This window comes from Oryctolagus cuniculus, chromosome 1, assembly GCF_964237555.1.
Source record: "Oryctolagus cuniculus chromosome 1, mOryCun1.1, whole genome shotgun sequence".
NCBI lineage: Eukaryota > Metazoa > Chordata > Mammalia > Lagomorpha > Leporidae > Oryctolagus > Oryctolagus cuniculus.
In genome coordinates this window covers 143,501,749-143,522,413 of record NC_091432.1, presented here as the reverse complement: position 1 = coordinate 143,522,413, position 20,665 = coordinate 143,501,749, and the positions used below count along the sequence as shown (strand labels likewise).

The window sequence follows — 20,665 nt, the reverse complement described above, 5'->3', positions numbered from 1 at the left end:
AGAACAGACATGGAATGTTCTTCAGGGAAAAGCCATCATTGCAGATGTCCAATGGAATATTGAACTGGCAGCAAAGAGTACTGAGTGTGACAAAGTAGGACCAACAGTCTCAGGACGAAGATGGAATTCAGAGAGAGACTCATGAAACAGTTCAGGAAGTACCTAAAGAGGTGCTACATGAGGACCACTTTCTACCAGGCCTTTACGTAATATGATTTCTGATGGACATGAGGGCTAAGAGAGGGGGAGGAGTAGAAGAGATTTTCTTGGGCAGAAACAAAGATGCTTGAAAATGTGGGCCACAAGGTACCTATGCCTAGAAGGTGACTAAAGAGTACAAGGGCAAGGGTACAATGTACTATAGGGTACATTAGGGGGAAAGCAGAAGGCAAGCAGCTGGTACAAACAGACAATGAGAAGCAGTCTCATTGCGTCCACCCTTTTCCAATTCCACATGAAGCCAGAGAGAGATTTGAGAAATGCAGAGCTGATCAGGGCAGCTACCAAATAGGCATGCATCGAAGGCATTCCAATGGCTTCCTGTGCTCTTGGGCATCCATCAGGCTTTGACACGACCTGGGAACCCTGCAAGCTCTGGTCCCCACTTACTCCCAACACCACCATTCTCTGAACTCCCCTTTGTCTACTTGTCCTCAGTGTATCATTGTCAATCCAGTAGCCTCTCTTTAGGGAAGCCCTTTGTCCTTCAGTGTTGGGTGGATTAAATCCTCCTAGTTCATGCTCTCGCCCTCAAAGTGATTTAACACAGGTTTGGTAGAATTATTTGAGTTATACTGGTGTCTGTACCTTTTAATCCCAGTACAGCTCCTGGCATGTAGCAGGCTCTCAATGCACAGTTGTTGAGTGAATGCTTGATAAAGAATAATATAAAATATACTCTCAGCTGCATAATCTCATTTGATCTTCAAGACATATCTGTCAGGTGGATACTATAAACTCAGTTTTACAAAGGGAGAGGCATTACATTGCCACGCACCTCTCGTGGCACCATGTAGAAAGTTGTTGGCTGTGTCGTATGTCTACTGTATCACAGATGCCCACATGTCCCGATGGGAGCAGAATCCAGGTCACAGACACAAAAGGAGGTTATGGGGGCTGGCACTGTGGCATAGTGGGTAAAGCCGCCACCTGCATTACCGGCATCCCATATGGGCACTGGTTCTAGTCCTGACTGCTCCACTTCTGATCCAGCTCTCTGCTGTGGCCAGGGAAAGCAGTAGAAGATGGCCCAAGTGCTTGGGCCCCTGCACCCATGTGGGAAACCTGGAAGAAGCTCCTGGCTCCTGGCTTTGGATTGGCACAGCTCCCGCCATTGCAGCCAATTGGGGAATGAACCATCGGATGGAAGACCTCTCTCTCTCCATCTCTCTGGTGCGCTCTCTCTCTCTCTGTGTGTGTGTGTGTGTGTGTGTGTGTGTGTCTGCCTCTCCTCTCTGTATAACTCTGACTTTCAAATAAATAAATAAACCTTTTTAAAAAAAGAGGAGGTTATGGCTTCCATAGGAGTTAAGTTGGTCATGAGTACCAGGTTCCACCCAAGAGCCCAATAGGACTAGAGACAGGACTACCCCACTGACTGAGGAATCAAGGCAGTGATAATAGAAGAGTAATAGGAGCAGAAGTCAGACTGGGAGTTGTTAAAGTGGACTGGATCAAGAAGAGCCCATGGGCAGCACTGCAGAGTTACAGGTAATTAGAAAAAATCATGAAGTTGGCCCAGAGGGAGGCTGAGAGAGAACATTTGTGCAGTGAGGAGACCCTCAGCAACTTAAGGTAGAACTCTTCCCAGTGTGACTGCAAAGACGAAAAAGAACCATCCTTCATACAACTGGAAGATGGAAATCTGTTCCCAGTGTATGCAAAATAGAAATGGAAAAAAAATAAAGAACTGCGGACCCATGTGTGACAGGCATTTTCCCACCTGAAACAGACTACCCTATGCAGTACCCAGGACTAGCTGTCCCCAATCACCAATTTGAGGATTCTGGCCCTGCCACAGGGCTGACTTGTTTTAGATGACTTCTCCCTCCCGTGTCTGTGGGTATCTTTCTTTCTTATAGGTGAAAGGCAACTCCCACCCATGTGTTAACCCACAGAAGGTGGCCCTAGAGAGTGCACCCTGGGAACCCGGGCTGGAGTAGGATTTATAGATGAGAACAGAGTCTTCCATGCTGTGAGGGGACAGGGAGCAGAGGCAAAGGCAGGTCACAGCCCCCAAGAACGGTCCCTAGCCTCATTGGAAGCTGAGGATATGGGCCCAACAGAGACACAAAACACCTCCAAGGGAAAGAACTGGAAATTCCTTCGAAAGTAAGTTGGAAGACAGTACATAGATACAGAAATGATCAGAAGAGAATCAGCTACTACTGTTTACTTACCAAGTAGGCAAAAAGTTTAATGAAATCGTACAGGTCATGAGGCTTTAAGAAGAGGCCATGAATGGGGTCTTCAAATTGGGGTGTAGTGGGTAAAGCCACAGCCTGCAACACCAGCATCCGGTATGGGCACCTGTTCATACCCTGGATGCTCCACGGCCAGTCCAGCTTCCTACTTACAGCTTGGGAAAAGCAGCTGAAAGATGGCCCAGGTGTTTGGGCCCCTGCCACCCACATGGGAGACCCAGATGAAGCTCCTGGCTCCTGCCTTTGATCTGGGCCATTACTGGACATTGTAGCCATCTGGGGAGTGAACCAATGGATGAAAACTCTCTCCCTCTCTTCCTGTCTCCTTCTCTCTGTGTAACTGACTTTCAAAATAAATATTAAAAAAAGAAGAAGAAGAAAAGGCAATGAATGAAACAGACATTCCCATACTCTGTCAATGGAGATGTGAGTTGCCAGAAACTTCCAGGAAAGAATCAGGTTTGCCTGCCTTCAACACTGCCGTCTTATTTAAACAACAGTATGACCTAATATAGAAGACGACTTAATTTTTCTTATACACATCTTTGCTTAACAGCCATTGTAAAGATGTATTCTAACTTAGTTAATAAGAATGCTTACGATACAATTTTGCATCAAAAAATCAAGACACAAGCCTTATTTTAATGCAATATGACATTGTCATTGGAAACACAATACGGAAAAGCCCGTTTCGATATTGGCAGTGGTTATGACTGAAACGTATCAGCTTTAGGGTTATCTATGGGGCAGAAGTTGTATGTTTATACAATCCAGAAACTAATAAAAACTGTGGGGCGATAGGATGTGGAGATACACAGAGAAGACAGAAATGGGAGCCAAAGAGCAGGGCCTCGCTTGCAGGCCCACAGAACCACGAGCCACAAGCAATCTCTCCCATTTTTCGATCCTGTGCCGGGTCTGTGGCATCGTGCTGTGAGCAAAGGAACATGTGCCACCACCAAGAGCAATGGACGCCCAGCCCATGCGCGTGGCGTCGCACAGTGATGACGTCACTGGAAATGACAGCAGGCCGGAAGCAGCACTTTCTCCCCCACTCCACAGGCCCCCTGGAACACCCCTGGCAAACCCCAGGGATCTGCTAGGAAAATTCCCCCTGGATGGAGACGTAGCCAATCACTCGTGGAACAGTTTTATGGCGAGAAGGTTTACAGGAAAATGATCTCATTCCCAGCGGTGCTCAGAGACCTGGATGCTGAAGTAATGGGGAAACTGTGCACAGGGAGAGACTTTAGTGAATGCTACCTTAACCAGTGACACCCAGGCCCGGAAAGCTGCCGAAGTCTGAGCCGCAGCAGCTCGGCCCTGGGTTCAAGGGCGTCCAAGGACAAGTTACTTTCCTTGCTGGAGGCAGGGTCCTCATTTAGGAAAAGCTGCCCAGCTCCACCCCACGAGATTGTTGCAAATCACAGAAAACAAAATGCATGGGCATTGCTGCATTTCTGTGTTCACGGAAGACGTGCCAGGAGTCAGAATCTACGGGCTGTAGGGTTTCACCGTGCCTACTCTCTCCTACCAATAGCCCTACTCATTTAGCTTTATTGAAAGATGATTTTTTTTCCAGATGAGATTATTTTCTGGAAAGATGGCTAAAATATTTTATGCATATAATACTGACACTTCCAATTTTTTAAGGACACGCAAACTATTTTGCAATTGGTATTTGAAATATACTTTGCAACGGTAATAGCCAAAGGAAGACTTATTCACAAAATGTTAAAAATCCGCATAGCTTTGGATGCATTTGGTCAGGGTCATCTTCCTGAATTGCTTATTGTCATGGATGTGCACGTCTGTGTGTGTATGGTGTGTAGGTAGGCACGTACCATGTGTGCTTGCAGGAACACATGTGAATTACAGCAAGGAGATGGCAGAATAATTCAAGAAGCCCTGAGAAGTGTAGCAGGAGTGGATCTCAGAGTCACAGCCTCTCCTGCTGATCCTTAAGGACAAGGCCAGAGTTTTGTAGAAGTGGTAGATCACGACTTATGGATAAGGATGCTGACATCTATTTATAAGGAAACCACACACACACACACACACACACACTGACATGGCAACAAATAATTGGTTCCAACTAACCAAAATCCATGTTTGCAACAGGGCAAAATAGCAAGCTTATCATAAGGAAAGTGGTTCAAGTTTCCTGTTCCAAAAAAAAAGAGAAATCTATAGCATCTTTGCCAACTGTGACGAATGCCTGCGTTCAGATATTGGAGGATTGCAGGAGCTATTACTAAGTGAATAAAGAAGACTATATTCAGGGGGCCGGCACTGTGGCACAGCAGGTTAAAGCCCTGGCCTAAAGCGCCGGCATCCCATATGGGCGCCAGTTCTAATCCTGACTGCTCCTCTTCCAATCCAGCTCTCTGCTGTAGCCTGAGAAAGCAGTAGAAGATGACCCAAGTGCTTGGGCCCCTGCACCACGTGAGAGACCCAGAAGAAGCTCCTGGCTCCTGGCTTCGGATTGGCGCAGCTCCGGCCGTTGAGGCCTTCTGGGGAGTGAACCAGCGGATGGAAGACCTCTCTCTCTGGCTCTACCTCTCTCTGTAACTCTGTCTTTCAAATAAATAAATTAAATCTTTTTTTAAAAAAAGAAGACTATATTCAGTATATAGAATATATAGTATAGAATATTGTTAGTGTTCTAATGTATGTCTTGCATAGAAAAAAAAAAGGATGGGTTGTAAAGGGTTAATCCTGATTACCTCTAGTTCACTCACTTTAGTGTGCATTTAACTTTATATTTTACTGTCATTGTTGGAATCCTCAACCATCTGAAAATATGATTTTAACAGCCACAAACAAAATGAAACTTGGCATTTTGAGAAAACAGTAAATCCTATTGTACACCAAAACACGCATGGCCTTCAGTTGTAGGAATAAGAAGTGACTGATAGCTATTTTTCCCGTTACGAGTTCAGGTAATGTGTTCACATCCCTACCTCTTACCCCCACCTCTGACTTCGAGAACTTGCAGGACTTAAGGAAGAAACAATCAACCAACCCAAAGGCACAAAAAGAGAGCCTCAAGTCATCGATATAAAAATTCCTGAATCTTAAATAGGAACCATCCAAATGACAGACGCCCTTTTTACTGCAGCCCCTCTTCCCTGGCTGATACCTTATCTGTACTCACTGATTCTGACAACACTGTAAAAAAATTTATTTGAAAGGCAGAGAGAAAAATACTGAGACCTTCGATCCACTGGTTCATCTCCCAGATGCTGGCAACAGCCAGATTGGGCCAGGCCAGAGCCAGGAGCCTAGACCTCCACCCATATTCTCCCATCTAGGTGGCAAGGACCCAACCTACTAGAGCCATCATCTCCTGGCTCCTAGGGTTGGAAGCTGGACTCAGAAGCAGAGCCCCGACTCCCAGATAAGACGTGAGCGTCGCAAGTGACTGTGTCCAATGCCATCACCAGCAACACTTTTTAAAGCCACAGAAAAAGGTAAATTGTGAATGCAAGACCAATTATTTCTGCAAGATTAAAATCCATGTGGGTGGGGCTATGGAGCCAACTGAAGTTAAAGCTGGCTTAAGTCAGTTCTAAATCAGAACTTCTAATAGGAAGAACCAATTTGACAACCCTATTACCCGTAACACACTAGGCAAACAAAGACTTAATGGCAGAATAGTAGATGTTTGCTTAATAAAATGAAATATTTCCCTTCTTCTAATTCTTCCTTTATGATAGACAGCAACCACAGGGATCTTTGAGGGACTTAATTCACTTTTTTGTTTGTTTGTTTGTTTCTGTAAGTAATCAATGAGTCCTCTAAAATCCCCCTTGGGCATTCAGGCTTTACTTTCAAAACAGAGTCAGCAAGGGAGAGGAGTGTTGGGAATCCTAAGAGGCAGTCTTGCCCATATGCATTTTCCCTTTGTACCTGAGCGTATCACTCTGTTTCGGGCTGCTACTCACAGGGTACCACAGAGAAAAGAAGAGTATTCAGCTCACAGCTCTGGAGGCTGAAGGTCTAACCAACATGGTGGTGGCTGTGGCGAGAGTCCTCCTGGCTGTGTCACTGCACAGTGGATGAGGGCACTGTAGGAGAACAAGCAGCAAACATCTCAGGGTCAGACAGGAAGCCAGCCCAGGGTCAGGGAGGAAGCCGGCACACAGAAAGGGCTGGTAACCACCTCCCTCCCACCAGACGAGACCGCTGAAAGGTTCTGGCACCTCTCAATATTGCCACACTGGTGACAAACCTCCAACCCATGAACTTGGAGTTGGGGGTGGGGGGCAAACCTATTTGAATCATTGCGCAGGCTATGTTAGCCGCCCCCACCATGCACTGACAGCTCACTGGAAACCACACGTGCATGACAAAAGCTAATGTTGATTTATAGAGTGGAAGCTAAAAGGACCTTTTTTCAATTTTCTTATTGCAATTTTTAATGAGTTTTTAACATATGCAATGTAATTTGTAAATACAATTCTCAGAACATAACAATGTCCCCTCTCTCCCTCCCCCCTTCCCCCTCCACCCTCCTCTCTTCTTCCTTTCTTCACTTTTTTAGTTTTTAAGATAACGTATTTTAAATTTATATTACAGCAAAAGGGCTTTATATTTTGCCAAATAAGAAGTTTACCAAGTAAGAAGCAAGAAGTTCCTAGTTTAGTGGGAATAGAGACAATGGCTATAAATAATAATTTGAAAAAAATGCTTTTTGTTGTTGCTGTCGTCTGGACACAATAGGATCAAGGACAATGGAGATCTGGAATTTCGTGTTTCTTCGTGAAAAAGACATCACCCCTCCCATCAGTCCAGCTCAGAAATTAGCACTGTGTGCGTAATCACAGGCTTTTTTAAAGGCGTCCACGTATTTCCACCCTTTTTTAGCAATGCTGCTTAACTATTTATTTGAATGGCAGATGGACAGAAACAGACATCTCCCATCTGCTGGATCGTTCCCAAATACCTGGAACAGCTGGAATGGGCCACACTCTAGTCTCGGGTTAGGGGCTCCATCCAGGTCTCCCCCAGGGGTGGCAAGCACCCAGCTCCTGGAGCTATGAATGCTGCCTCCCTGGATCTGCACTGGCAGAAAGCTGAAGGCAGGGACCTGAGCTGGGTCGCCACGCCAGGTGCTCTGGTATGGCACGTGAGCACCCTGAGCAGAGTCTGAGCTGCAAGGTGAAAGGCCTGCCCTTGTTCTTCAGTTCTGGTACAGTGTGTGTTTTAAAGGAAACTAAATATCTGTAGATACCCTCAGGGCTATAAGCTTCGGGATCTGGGGAAAATGAGAAAGAGGTGGAGACTCATGACCACAGTTAGTTTTGCTCCATTTGCAATGCTAATTGCCCAGCAGGATTCTCAAGGAAGGTGGGGCTGGCGCCTTGGCTCACTTGGTTAATCCTCCACCTGTGGCGCCAGCTTCCCATATGGGTGCTGGGTTCTAGTCCCGGTTGCTCCTCTTCCAGTCCAGCTCCCTGCTGTGGCCCGGGAGGGCAGTGGAGGATGGCCCAGGTACTTGGGCCCTGCACCCACATGGGAGACCAGGAGGAAGTGCCTGGCTCCTGGCTTCGGATCAGTGCAGTTCTGGCCCATTTGGAGAGTGAACCAGCAGATGGACGATCTCTCTCTCTCTCTCTCTCTCTGTAACTCTGTTTCTCAAATTTTTTAAAAAATCTTTAAAAAAAAAAGATTGGTGCAGAACAGCATATTGTTTAAAAAAATAAATTTATGGAGTTTGTGGTTCTTCAAAGATAGATTCCTGAGGCTCTAGTCAGGCCCTTAAGAAGATGTCTTCAAGCCCCCACTCAACATCCAATTGTTTGCACTTGGAAGTGGCAATCTGGGGAGGAAAACTAGGTCCGTGGTCCCTGCCAAGATCAGATAATTTTATGTTCATAAGAAAGTGGAAACTTTGAGATGGAAGCAATTGTGAGGGTTATAACTATTCAGTCTCCTGGTGTAGACAAGACTGTTGTCACAGCATGCTGTAGCATCAAGATCTTTGCAAAAGACATTTATGTATGCCACACAACACTTCAGATGCCGAAGTGCCTATGAGTCCCAGTGCATGCTATCTTATTACAAAGTCCTTTGAAAGGAAAATGTGGGGGAGCATTTGTCCTAGTCCTTAAGACACCCACTTCCCACGGGGCAGTGCCAGGGCCAAAGCTCCTGACTCCAGCTTCCTGCCAATGCAGGCTCTGGGAAGCAGCGCTGATGGCTCCAGTAGTTGGTCTCCTGGCACCAACATGGGAGACCTGGACTGAGTTCCCAGTTCATGGCTTCAGCCTCATGCTCTTTGGGGCATTTGGAGAGCGAACCAATAGACTGCTGTCCTCTCCCTCCTCCACCCCCCTGCCTCTCAAACAAAGGCAAACGTTTCACAAAATCCCCACATTGCTATGACTATTTCCTATAAATTTACTCTGTGACACAATGGTCCTTCAAAAAGTTCATGGACAATGTATAATCTGGAAAAAAAATGCAAACATTTCAAAAAAACATTTCAAGAAGATAAACTTATCGTTCAATGTCATTTTTCTGTAAACCTTTTAAAGTCCCCTGCTGGAGAACACCACAAGTTAAGAAGTTCAAAATAAACCATGGGCCACATGGATATCTTCCAAGTAAGCTTCACAATCTGTTTCTTACAATTAAAACAGAGCTTATTGCCCTAAAAACTCCGATTACTTCTATTCAGGTGCTCAGGCAAGATCTAGGAATACACTTGTTCATTTCTTTAGCAAAGCGACAGACAGTGCACCCATGACTGCACCTCTGTTCATCCAAACTCACAAATGGGAACAGTGACGTCTGCATTGCAAAATAACCGCGGGTTACTTAGGCTCACCTGTGTTCCAAAATACACTGAATATCTTGAAAAACCTCATGCTATCAAACACCCAGCAATGCCAGCTCACTGAGAAGAAATATACCTTAAATATGTGTTGATGTTAAACCTAACCACAATAAGGGACCAAAATTGAAGAGTTAGATAAAAATGAGAATAGAGGTTGGTCACTTTGGTTATCCTGAGGCCATAGCAAGGTCTTAATGTTAATGCCTCCCAAGACCAGGTATCCAGCACTTGAACCTACGCGAGTCAGAATTGGATCTAATAGACAAACAGCTGGGACCCTCAAAGAACCAGACCCTTAGGGAAACTGTGGACCAGGGAGAAAAAAAACACACATGAACAAACCAACAAAAAAGGAATCAAGGAACATTTCTGTCCCTTCCTGGATTCTGATTTGAGAGAAAGAAAGTATTTTGTGAAATGTTTAGCCACAAATCCACACTTAGGCAAGTTTTATATTCATTCTTACACTACCAGCATTGCATCAGAAATTCCAAATCAAACATGGGCCCCAGTTGCCAACCAGAAAACCCTCAACACAGGCACACAAGAGGGACTAAATAAACAAGAAACACAGGCAGAACAAAAAAAAAGAACCACATAATCGAAAAACATTGATTCAGTCCTTTAAAATTTCAGGCAATAGAATTGTTAAAAATGAACTAATATATGATTAAAGTAATTAAAACAAAATGATGGGATAAATATAAAACAACTACATCAAATAGTGTTGCCCAAGTCAGCTTGAAATAGAATCAGTTAGAACTTACTGAAAGAAAAGTAATAACTCAGTGGACAGCTGGTGGATCAATGACCAAATTGTGGCAAATCCATATAATGGAATACTACTCAACAATTAACAATAATAAAATAAAGCAGGAGCAAGCATTTGGTCTAGCAGTTTAGACTCTGGTTAAGACACCGTGACGTCACTTCAAAGTGCCTAGATTCCAATATCACTTCCCACTCTTGACTCCAGCTTCTTGCTAATGCAGATCCTAGAGGGTAATGGGGATGGCTCAAGTAATTGGATTCTTGTCATCCACTGAGACACCAGAATTGAGATCCTGCCTTCCAGCATTTGTCCCAGCCAGGCTGTAGCAGGCATCTGGGGAGAGAACCTGCATATGGGAGTTATCTTTCTCTCTCTCTCTCTCTCTCTCTCTCTCTCTCTCTCTCTGTCGCTCTCTCTCTCTTTCTTAAATTGTCTTTTGCTTTCACTTTTTATCCTAAAATTTAGATCCAAAGGAATTCCTAAATTATCTTTTCCTTTCACTTTTCCATGAAGTTTTGCAGCACCCCCATGCAGGCAACAATGTGAATAAACCTCAAAAACATTATACTAAGTGAAAGAAAGCAGAGACAAAGATTCCATTCAGATCCCAATTGTGTAAAATATCCATAAGAGATACATCTATAGAGACAGAAATAGATTTGTGTTTGCCTACAGCTAGAGGTGAAAATGAAGGCTGGTGCCACAGCTCACTAGGCTAATCCTCCACCTGTGGCACCGGCACCCTGGGTTCTAGTCCCGGTTGGGGTGCCGGTTCTGTCCCGGTTGCTCCTCTTCCAGTCCAGCTCTCTGCTGTGGCCCGGGAAGGCAGTGGAGGATGGCCCAGGTGCTTGGGCCCTGTTCCCACATGGGAAACCAGGAGAAAGTGCCTGGCTCCTGGCTTCAGATCAGCGCAACGCGCCAGCTGTAGCGGCCATTTGGGGGGTGAACCAACGGAAGGAAGACCTTTCTCTCTGTCTCTCTCTCTCTCACTGTCTAACTCTGCCTTAAAAAAAAAAAAAGGAAAAGAAAATGAGATTTAACTATAAGTGAACACAAGCCATTCAAGAGGGAGATAAGAATGTTTCAAAATTAGATTATGAGAATGGTTATGAAATTGGATAAATTTACTAAAAATCATGAAACTATATATTGAAAATGGCTGAATGTATAAATGATCTCTCACAGGGTTTAAAAAAAAACTCAATGGGTAAATTAGATTAGACACTGTCGAAATGGAATATAAATCCAAAGAAATTACATGATGCAGAGTAAACTGAGATGGGAAGTATGCAAATTAAGGAGAGTTGGGAGGAAGTATGAGAAGGTCCAATATACATCTCACAGGAGTCCCAGAGAGAGAGAGAGAAGAGATATGGGGTGGAAATTTTCTTCAAAGAAATGAAGGCTGAGAATTTTCTAGAATGATGAAAGAATGTCATAGGTTAACTAAATAGAAATCCACACATAGATATGTCATGGTGAAACTACAGAATCAACGGCAAAGAGAATTGTTTAAAAGCCCAGGAGAAAGTGCTTACCATATAGAAGCTAAGGAGCAAACAAGTTTTGTCACGAATGACAGTAGACTAAACTGGAGCTTAAAACAAAATTAAGGGGTCCTGTGCTGTGGTGCAGGAGGTTAATCCTCCACCAGCGGTGCCAACATCCTATATGGGCGCTGGTTCTAGTCCCGGCTGCTCCTCTTCCAATCCAGCTCCCTGCTATGGCCTGGGAAGACAGTAGAAGATGGCTCAAGTCCTTGGGCCCCTGCACCCACATGGGAGACCTGGAGGAAGCTCTTGGCTCCTAACTTCGGATCAGCCCATCTCCGGCCATTGCCACCATTTGGGGAGTGAACCAGCAGAGGGAAGACCTCTCTTTCTGTCTCTCCCTCTCACTGTCTGTAACTCTACCTCTCAAATAAATAAAATAAAAAATATTTAGCCGGCGCCATGGCTCAATAGGCTAATCCTCCACCTTGCGGCGCCGGCACACTGGGTTCTAGTCCCGGTCGGGGCGCCGGATTCTGTCCCGGTTGCCCCTCTCCCAGGCCAGCCCTCTGCTATGGCCAGGGAGTGCAGTGGAGGATGGCCCAGGTGCTTGGGCCCTGCACCCCATGGGAGACCAGGAAAAAGCACCTGGATCCTGGCTCCTGCCATTGGATCAGCGCGGTGCGCCGGCTGCAGCGGCGGCCATTGGAGGGTGAACCAACGGCAAAGGAAGACCTTTCTCTCTCTGTCTCTCTCTCTGTCCACTCTGCCTATCAAAAATAAAAAAAAAAAAATATTTTTAAAAATTAAGGCTTAGAGAGATGGATTTGTGGAGAAGGGCTTTATAATCATAAGTGTGGAAGTAAAACTTACGCAAACCTCAAAAAGTCAAAATGAATAATGTCAAGGCTGCAGGTACCTGATGTCCTGGTTGAAGCAAAGAGTATATGCGGGAAATTTGTAGGAGACAAGTTTAGGGTGGCAAAGTCACACTAGATTATAATGGATATTGAAAGGCGTTCTAAAGACTTAGACTGAAAAGCATTCCCTGGTTAGTCCCTAATGGATCTCTTTTGAAATCCAGTAGATGCCAATTCTACAGTAACTAGAGAAAACCTGTGACTATGAAACTGAAACAATTTCTGAAAGTTACAGTGTATTTTCCATCCTATTTTCTGATCTTAAAGCTGAATCTAGATCTAGAACAAAAGAGGGAGCTCCAGGTAACTGTTGGGATTTATTCTTGTTCAACCAGGTAGACTATGGAGACTGCCCCAGCCCTCCCTGTGTATTTTTGTAAGACCCCTATTAATTTAACAGGCCTGGGAAAAGGGTGAGTCATTAAGGTGGAAAAATATTTTGGCTGCAGCTTTGGAGAAAGGTGAAATGCATTAACCCTACCATGAGTCATCAGCACCTGGGTTGGCTTGGAAAGAACAAACACCTTAACCCCTATGGTTGCTGAGATCTCCGAGCCCCGAGACCTGGGACCTTCGTGTCTGGCTTGGGGGCCACCTAATGCAGGTTTTGTTCCTCCAGATGGGGCCTGAAATACCTCGCTTCCAGTAGGCTGCCAGGCAGAGTGGGTCTGCCACCTCCCAGAGCTTGGCTGAGATGCAGCTGCAGCCCACCTGGCCTCACGCAGCCGCTCCAGTTCTTGGTGAAGGAGGGGCTAGCCGCTGGTGCCAAGGAGGCCCCCATACAGTCACATTTTAGAAATCACGCACAGCCAGGTAAATTCCAGGAAAACTGCATTGGTCGTAAAATAATGTGGAATTTGCTTCTCTGAATGCTGACTCCTGGATCATTTGAAGCAAACCCCGACCACTCATTAGTGGCTTTAAAAATGAGCAGAATGAACCATTTCTCCATTATATAATTTTTGCAAAAGCAATCCCAGTTCCTTTACCTCATTAAAAAAAAAAAAAAAAAAAAAAAAAAAAAAGGAAACCTTCTCAAACATTACATCCAGGTACCCTAGTAGTGATGTCAACATTTACAGAGAGACTAATGGCCTCTGATTAGTTGTTGGAAGGGGTTTGAATGCCTACCAATGTGCATCTGTGAACAAACTCCTGTTGATTTGTCATGGTCCTCAGAGAACAGCTGCAAGCTGCCCAGAAAAGCCACATGGCCTGGGCAACGGAGGCAACCAGCGAGCACTGCACAGACCTGAATCTGAATCTGACTCTGGTCACTTAACAGCAGGTGAGCTTGGTCAAGTTACTGGAGTCTCCACTTTCTTGTGCTTTCCGCTACCACTTCTCCATGATGTGAAGAAACTTCTAATCAAATGGGAAAGAAGGAAGAAACTTGGGACAAACACTCAGCCTGCATCATCACCTCTCCTGAACTATGAGTGTGAAGGGACAGAATTCCTGCAGGTAGCTAACGTATCTCCAAAGGGAGAAGATGTCAGGAGCTTCAATAGAATAGGAGCACATTTGTGCTGGTGTGAGAGCAGCATGTTTAGCAAAAACTCTCTCCCCCATCGGCTGGTGCCGCGGCTCACTAGGCTAATCCTCCGCCTTGAGGTGCCAGCACACCGGGTTCTAGTCCCGGTCGGGGCGCCAGATTCTGTCCCGGTTGCCCCTCTTCCAGGCCAGCTCTCTGCTGTGGCCCGGGAGTGCAGTGGAGGATGGCCCAAGTCCTTGGGCCCTGCACCCCATGGGAGACCAGGAGAAGCACCTGGCTCCTGCCATCAGATCAGCACGGTGCGCCGGCCGCAGCGCGCCAGCCGCGGCGGCCATTGGAGAGTGAACCAACGGCAAAGGAAGACCTTTCTCTCTGTCTCTCTCTCTCACTGTCCACTCTGCCTGTCAAAAAAATAAATAAATAAACACTCTCTCCCCTTTCGGGGAAGCCTGGACAGGTGCTGGAAACCTGCAGCAACACCGACAGCCCAACACAGGAACCTTGACAATTGTCAGATGCAGGTAGTCAGCTGGTGCTCAGATGGCCTAAAAATAAGTGCCCAGCATAGTCATCCCCAAAACACAGCTCTGCACAGGATACACAGCCAAAGGCAGACTACTGGGGAGGGGAGCCTTCAAAGCCCTTCCATACAGAACCAGGTTTTGCGATTCCCCGAATTGCCTCACCTCTGACCCAGAGAGAACCCTGACAGTCTCCCATCAAAAGAACCTGCTGACCACATTCACTTCTCCCTCCCAGACCCAGAAGGCCTCCGTGCTTCTCAACTTACCCTGCACATGAGCAAAACCCCAAAACGGAAGCCTCTCCACCCCTGAGTCATTTGCCATCAAATTCGCATCTCATTCTGAGAAACTCAGGATTAGCTAGAGGTTGGCAAACTAAAGATCAACTGTATCAAGTAGATATATAAAGACAGCTTTGGAAAAATGGCCAAAGCCTTCCTAGACTATATGGATAGGAGACTAGTGTCTTTCACCCTTTAGAGTTATTTTTAAAATACTAAAAACATTTCCACCTTACAATTCATGATGTCCTCCAATCAGCATTTGAGGTAATCACCCCAGATTATCAGAGCCACCTTAAAAACATTGTGTTGTTTCTGTTTTCATTTTCTTCCATTTCCTGCCTAAACTATACAAAAAATGCTTTTTTTACAGGCAGAGTTAGACAGAGAGAGAGAGAGAGAGAGAGGTCTTCCTTTGCCGTTGGTTCACCCTCCAAATGGCTGCTATGGCCGGTGCACTGCATTGATCCAAAGCCAGGAGCCAGGTGCTTCCTCCTGGTCTCCCATACGGGTGCAGGGCCCAAGTACCTGGGCCATCCTCCACTGCCCTCCCAGCCCACAGCAGAGAGCTGGACTGGAAGAGGAGCAACCGGGACAGAACCAGTGCCCCGACCGGGACTAGAACCTGGAGTGCCGGTGCCGCAGGCGGAGGATTAGCCAAGTGAGTCGCAGTGCCGGCCAAAAAACACTTTTGAGTCAGTAAGGGCAGTTGGAATTAAAAGTGGGGAAATAGATAAAGCTTCTCAATTGAAAGTTGAATAGCAATGACAATAACATAAAGCTACTTTAAGCATTTTCCAAAAAAAGACAGGTTTTTTTTAAATAAAGTGAAAACTAAACACATTCTCAGTGAGCTTGATGCAAGTTTTGACTTGCTGAGATTTCCCAATTCTGAACTGTTTTCGAGTCTTTCTTGAGAAATGATTCAAGGATGGTGACTCTGCTGTGATCTCCCTCTGTGTTTTGATGTGTGTCCTAAGACAGGTCTCTCAGAAAAGGAATACCATCCGTGCAAAGGGAATGTGTTGTTCTCTGTTTCCCTTTGTCTCCTCCACACTCTTAAGGATCAACATTGTTTCAGTTCTTATTAAACCATCAGCACAGCTTAAGAACTTTCCAGCAATTCATGTGACCTTCTCAGTCTACAGCAGAGCCAAGAGCAGTGAAGTGAGAATCTCAAGGTCACACATTTCCGGCCAGAGGCTGACCCGTGTCTAGGCTGTCCTCTGGCCATTATGATCTTCTTGGATCAGCTCTGGCTTAATCTGGCACCTCAAGAGAGCTCTCATTCTAGCAATTGTTGAGAGAGACCAGAAGACACACCAAGCACTTTGGATGCCTCTTGTGAGTCACCGTGGAACCCTCGTGAACAGTAGGAATCTCAGAAGCAGGGGAAGCCCCACTACACGGTCAGGCAAATTTGGCTGCAGCTGACCCAGGAGAAGCAGAAGTGAGGAGCACTGCATTCAGAAAGCAGCCCCCCCCCCCTCCCCGGGCTGATTTTAACTCCAACATCAGTGAGGACAGAGTAAGATGTCTCCAGTCTGGCTCCAGAAGACCAGCGTTGACCCTGGCCCAGACCCACCCTGGTGATGCTGAGTCAGACGGTCGAGAACCACACACTGAGAACCAGTGCCCCAAACTGACAGCTCCAGAAAGACATAGAAAACATTTGTCTCTGTCACCATCCTGCCCTTTGCCCAGTGCGTATGCTGGTCAATGTTTGTTCATTGACTTATTTGATTTGAAATAAATGTGTTTATTTATTTATTTTAAAAAGACAGAGTGGTTCACCCCCTAAATGCATACAGCATCAGGGGGATGGCTAGTCCAGACCTCAGCCAGGAACCAGGGACTCAGTCAAGGTCTCCCACGTGAATGGCAGGGGTCCAAGTACTTGAGCCGCCACCCACTGCCTCATGGGGGTATGCATTAGTAAGAAACTAGAATCCGGAGCATGGCCAAAACTTGTACCCAGACGCTCTGCTGTGGGAAGTGGGCATCCCAAGTGGGAACTTAACTGCTATTTCGAATGCTCACTCTCCACATTTAGAAGAATAAAGAAGATATGAATGCCAATCAACATCTGGATGGAACCCTGATCATAAGTACCAAAATAATACGCAACTTTGCCATGGAAGCACTTGTGATTCTTCTAAGCATTCCACACACCATGGCCCCCCTGAGGCATGGCGGTCTGCTCCACGAGTCCATCCAGTGAAAACAGGGCCCACAGTGAGTGGCACAAGCATCCTTCTTCTTTCTCCAATTAGCAAATCCCTTAACACGATGCTTTTCCAACCCAAACACTTCCTAAGTCGTCCCCCACTTATTTCTGCACAGTACTTATTAAGCATGTTTAGTAGTTAGTTGTGTAGTGTGGGCCACAAACTCCAGTACATAGGAAGGGGACAAAAATCAAAGCAAGGCCTGGCCACAGCTCGTGTGATTCAACTTTTAGGGAGGTGGGGGCTGTTGTAGAAGTCAAATTCACTGAGAAAGCAAACAGTGGTGGTTTCCAGGGACTGGTGGCAGAGAGAATGGGCGGGCTAAGGATGACGGGTGCGGGGTTTCAGTTTGGGGTGATGCAAAGGCTCTGGAGCTGCATGTGGTGCCTGTGAGTATGTTTGCTGTCACTGAGTCCTATTCCCTAAAAGGAGTGAAATGGTCAAGAAGTGGGGGGATGGAGGGGGAGAGAGAGAGAGAGAGAGGAAGAAAGAGAGAAAGAAGGGAGGGAGGGAGGGAAGAAAAGCTCCCATGTTCCTGGAGCTTACAGGCCACAGAATGAGGTGCGCGTTGGCCACAGCATCCCAGTATGTATGGACAGGATGTTACCATTTATTTTATATAGAAACCTGAATAATCTATAATGTGCCACAGCCAATTATTTTTAAATACATGAAATTAATAAAAAGGGAGTTGACTCTTTAAAAGGAAGGAAGGGGGGATGGAGGGAGAGAGAGAGAGAGGAAGAGAAAGAAAGAAAGATGGAAAAGGTAGAAGGGTTATCCAGACTCACAAGCCAGCAGAAGCCAAGCCAAGTTCAGTGTCAGCGTGTAGGGTTTCAGTGGGGAGCTCATCCCGGATGGCTGAACATGCTCCTCCCAGGACACTGGGGAGCTGTGATGAGAACTGATCGCTTTTAAGAAGGCAACACACACAGCTTTCTGCAAAAGACAGGGCACACAGACAGTGGTCCGGGTGGAGTGTGTTGGATTTGTCCCATCAGCCTCCCTAAGCGCTCCAAGGGTGTCCCCCAAGGACAGCAGTGAGCGCTCTGTTCTGACAGCTAAGCTGGACTGAACAGTAAACGCTCCCATACGGCACTGTGTGCTCATCTTGCCCAGTTGGCAAAACAGCTTTACTTCTCCCCAACAATTTCATAGACGACAAACAGATGTGGCATAAGGAAAGCACCGTGTACATTCTCCATAACCATTGTTGTTGTTGCTGTTGTCCTATATATATGAATAGCAGAGTGACAGGGAGAGAAAGACACACACACACACACAGAGAGAGAGAGAGAGAGAGAGAGAGAGAGAGAGGTTTTCCATCTGCTGGTTCACTCCCCAAGTGCCTATGACAGTCAGAGCTGGGCCAAACCAAAGCCAGAAGCCAGGAACTCCATCTGGTTCTCCCACGTGGGTAGCAGGTACACAACTAGTTGGGCCATCATCTGCTCCCTTCCCAAGTGCATTAGCAAGGAGTTGGATTGGAAACAGAGTAGCTGGGACTCCCCGCTTCTCTCCAATAGGGGAAGCGCGTGTCCCAAGTGTCAGCTTAGCCTGTTGCGCCACAATGCCTGCCTTCGCTTTCTTCATGTTCTGACTGTTCCATGAAAACATGCAAAAGGAGTATTAAACAAATTCCCAGAAAAAGAAAAAAGAGTGCTTCTGGTTTTAATAATTTCTAAATCAGTCAAAACTTACATACAAATTGTTGATTTCACAGTGATATGTTCAAAGAATGACAACATTATGCCTCTATTATACTGCATATACAGGATAATTGTGCAATTATATGATAAAATGTATACTTTGTATTGTGTATACACAAGTAGAATGTGCTATGAGTGAAGCTATTTTAAAATCTAGGAAGTTGGCAGTATTTTCTATCTTCACAAATTTCCCCTTAGAACATACATTTGATGAAATATTCCAAAATACTCAGTTTCTCCAAACACTACTTTCAGATTAACCCACCATCACTGAAAGTATTAAAAGAAGTAAATCAGAGGGGCCAATGCTGTTGCATAGCAGGTAAAGCTGCTGCTTGCAATGCCGGCATCCCATATGGGCGCTGGTTTGAGTCCCGGCTGCTCCACTTCTGATCCAGCTCTCTGCTGTGGTCTGGAAAGCAACAGAAAATCGTCCAAGTGCTTGGGTCCCTGCACCCACATGGCAGACCTGGAGGAGGCTCCTGGCTCCTGGCTTGGGATCAGCGCAGCTCTGCCCATTGTGGCCAACTGGGGTGTGAACCAGCAGATGGAAGACCTCTCTCTCTCTCTCTCTGCCTCTCCTTCTCTCTGTGTATAACTCTGACTTTCAAATAAATGAATAAATCTTAAAAAAAAAAAAAAACAGTAAATCACACAGAGTCATTTGACAAGCACTTGTCCTAGGATTGTTCAAAATCCTAGACCCAATGAGCAACTCTTCATTAACAGTTGAAGCTTATGGTATGTGGCATAGGGGAGCAAAAGCACTCTTGTAATTGCCGTTCCAGTTTGCAAATTATTTTTAAATGCATTGCTTTAGGACACTGGCTATGAAAAGGGCTGCTTTTGCTTTTAGTGCCCGTGATTTGGAGCTATTCATTTCACTTGTGTTGTGAGATGCATTTGAAGCTGGACATCAGCTGGGATGAAGTTCTCATTTCTCCCAGTCACACTGGCTGCAAATGCAGCCCCTGGACACGCGGCCATTTGAGCTGCTATTGTGGCACAGTAGGTTAAGCCGCTACCTGTGATGCCAAAGGTTGAGTCTCGGCTACTCCGATTCTGATCCAGCTCCCTGCTAACGGTCCTGGGAAGGCAGCAGATGGTTCAAATACTTGGCTCCCTGAAATACAAATCATATGCCTAGAGCACAGCACCTTACTCTTGCTCTGGGCATAGTCAATCTTTTTCTTTCCTAAAGCAAACCTAGTGCTTGAAAAAAAGTGTCAGGGCTCCTTGCTTTCCTGTTTGGAGACAAACACCCTGATGGCGCAACCTGGTGGCAAGAGCTCTGCAGTGGGGGGAGGCTCACGGGAGAGGCACAGTCAGAATGCAGGAGTCTCCCTGTGCAGTGATCTGCCTTGAGAGACAGCTCCAGGAAGGGCCTGCCTCGGGGCCACCCCGCCTGCGGGAGCCTCCAGATGTTCAGCGCTCCTGTCTGAATTCCCACGGTTTCTTGTCTGCTTCTTCCCTAAAACACTGTGATACCTGGAAGGGCACCGTACAGGTTTGCTGTGACTGCCACAGATGGAAAAACCAGGCAGCATAAGTTCATTGCCTCACAGTCCCAGAGGCCGGGCATCCAAGGTTAAGACACTGGCCGAGTCCATGCCTCCTGAGTGTGGGCAGGTGGCATCCCATCACATGTCTCTCCCCCAGCTTCTGCCAGTTCACTGGTCATCCTTGGGGTTCCTTGGGGTTCCTCATAAAGAACCAGTCTCTGCCTTCATCTTCACGCGGCCTTCTCCCCATGTGGCTCTCTGTCCAAATTTCTCCTGTATGTGAAGACGTAACTCATAATAGATGGCAGGCTCTCAGGAGGCAAGTCTGACGTTGTCTTGGCCTAGTTAATTCCATTGGCAATGACCTTGCTACCAAACAAGGACACACTCTGAAGCCTTACAGCTAAGATTCACCATACAAATTAGAAGCCATGAGACACAATGAAGAGCATCACACACGCTACATTCTCTATGGGG

The 20,665-nt window shown here is 46.1% G+C and overlaps 1 long non-coding RNA gene across 1 annotated transcript in view; it reads right to left on the bottom strand.

Annotated features, from left to right (window-relative positions):
• Window positions 1-6,224: 6,224 nt before the first annotated feature.
• The window catches only part of LOC127482824 (uncharacterized), a 109,204-nt gene continuing 94,763 nt past the window's right edge, over window positions 6,225-20,665 (bottom strand). The window contains exon 4 of the long non-coding RNA XR_007908665.2: window positions 6,225-6,493. This is a non-coding gene — a long non-coding RNA (uncharacterized lncRNA). The remainder of the gene's footprint in view (window positions 6,494-20,665) is intronic.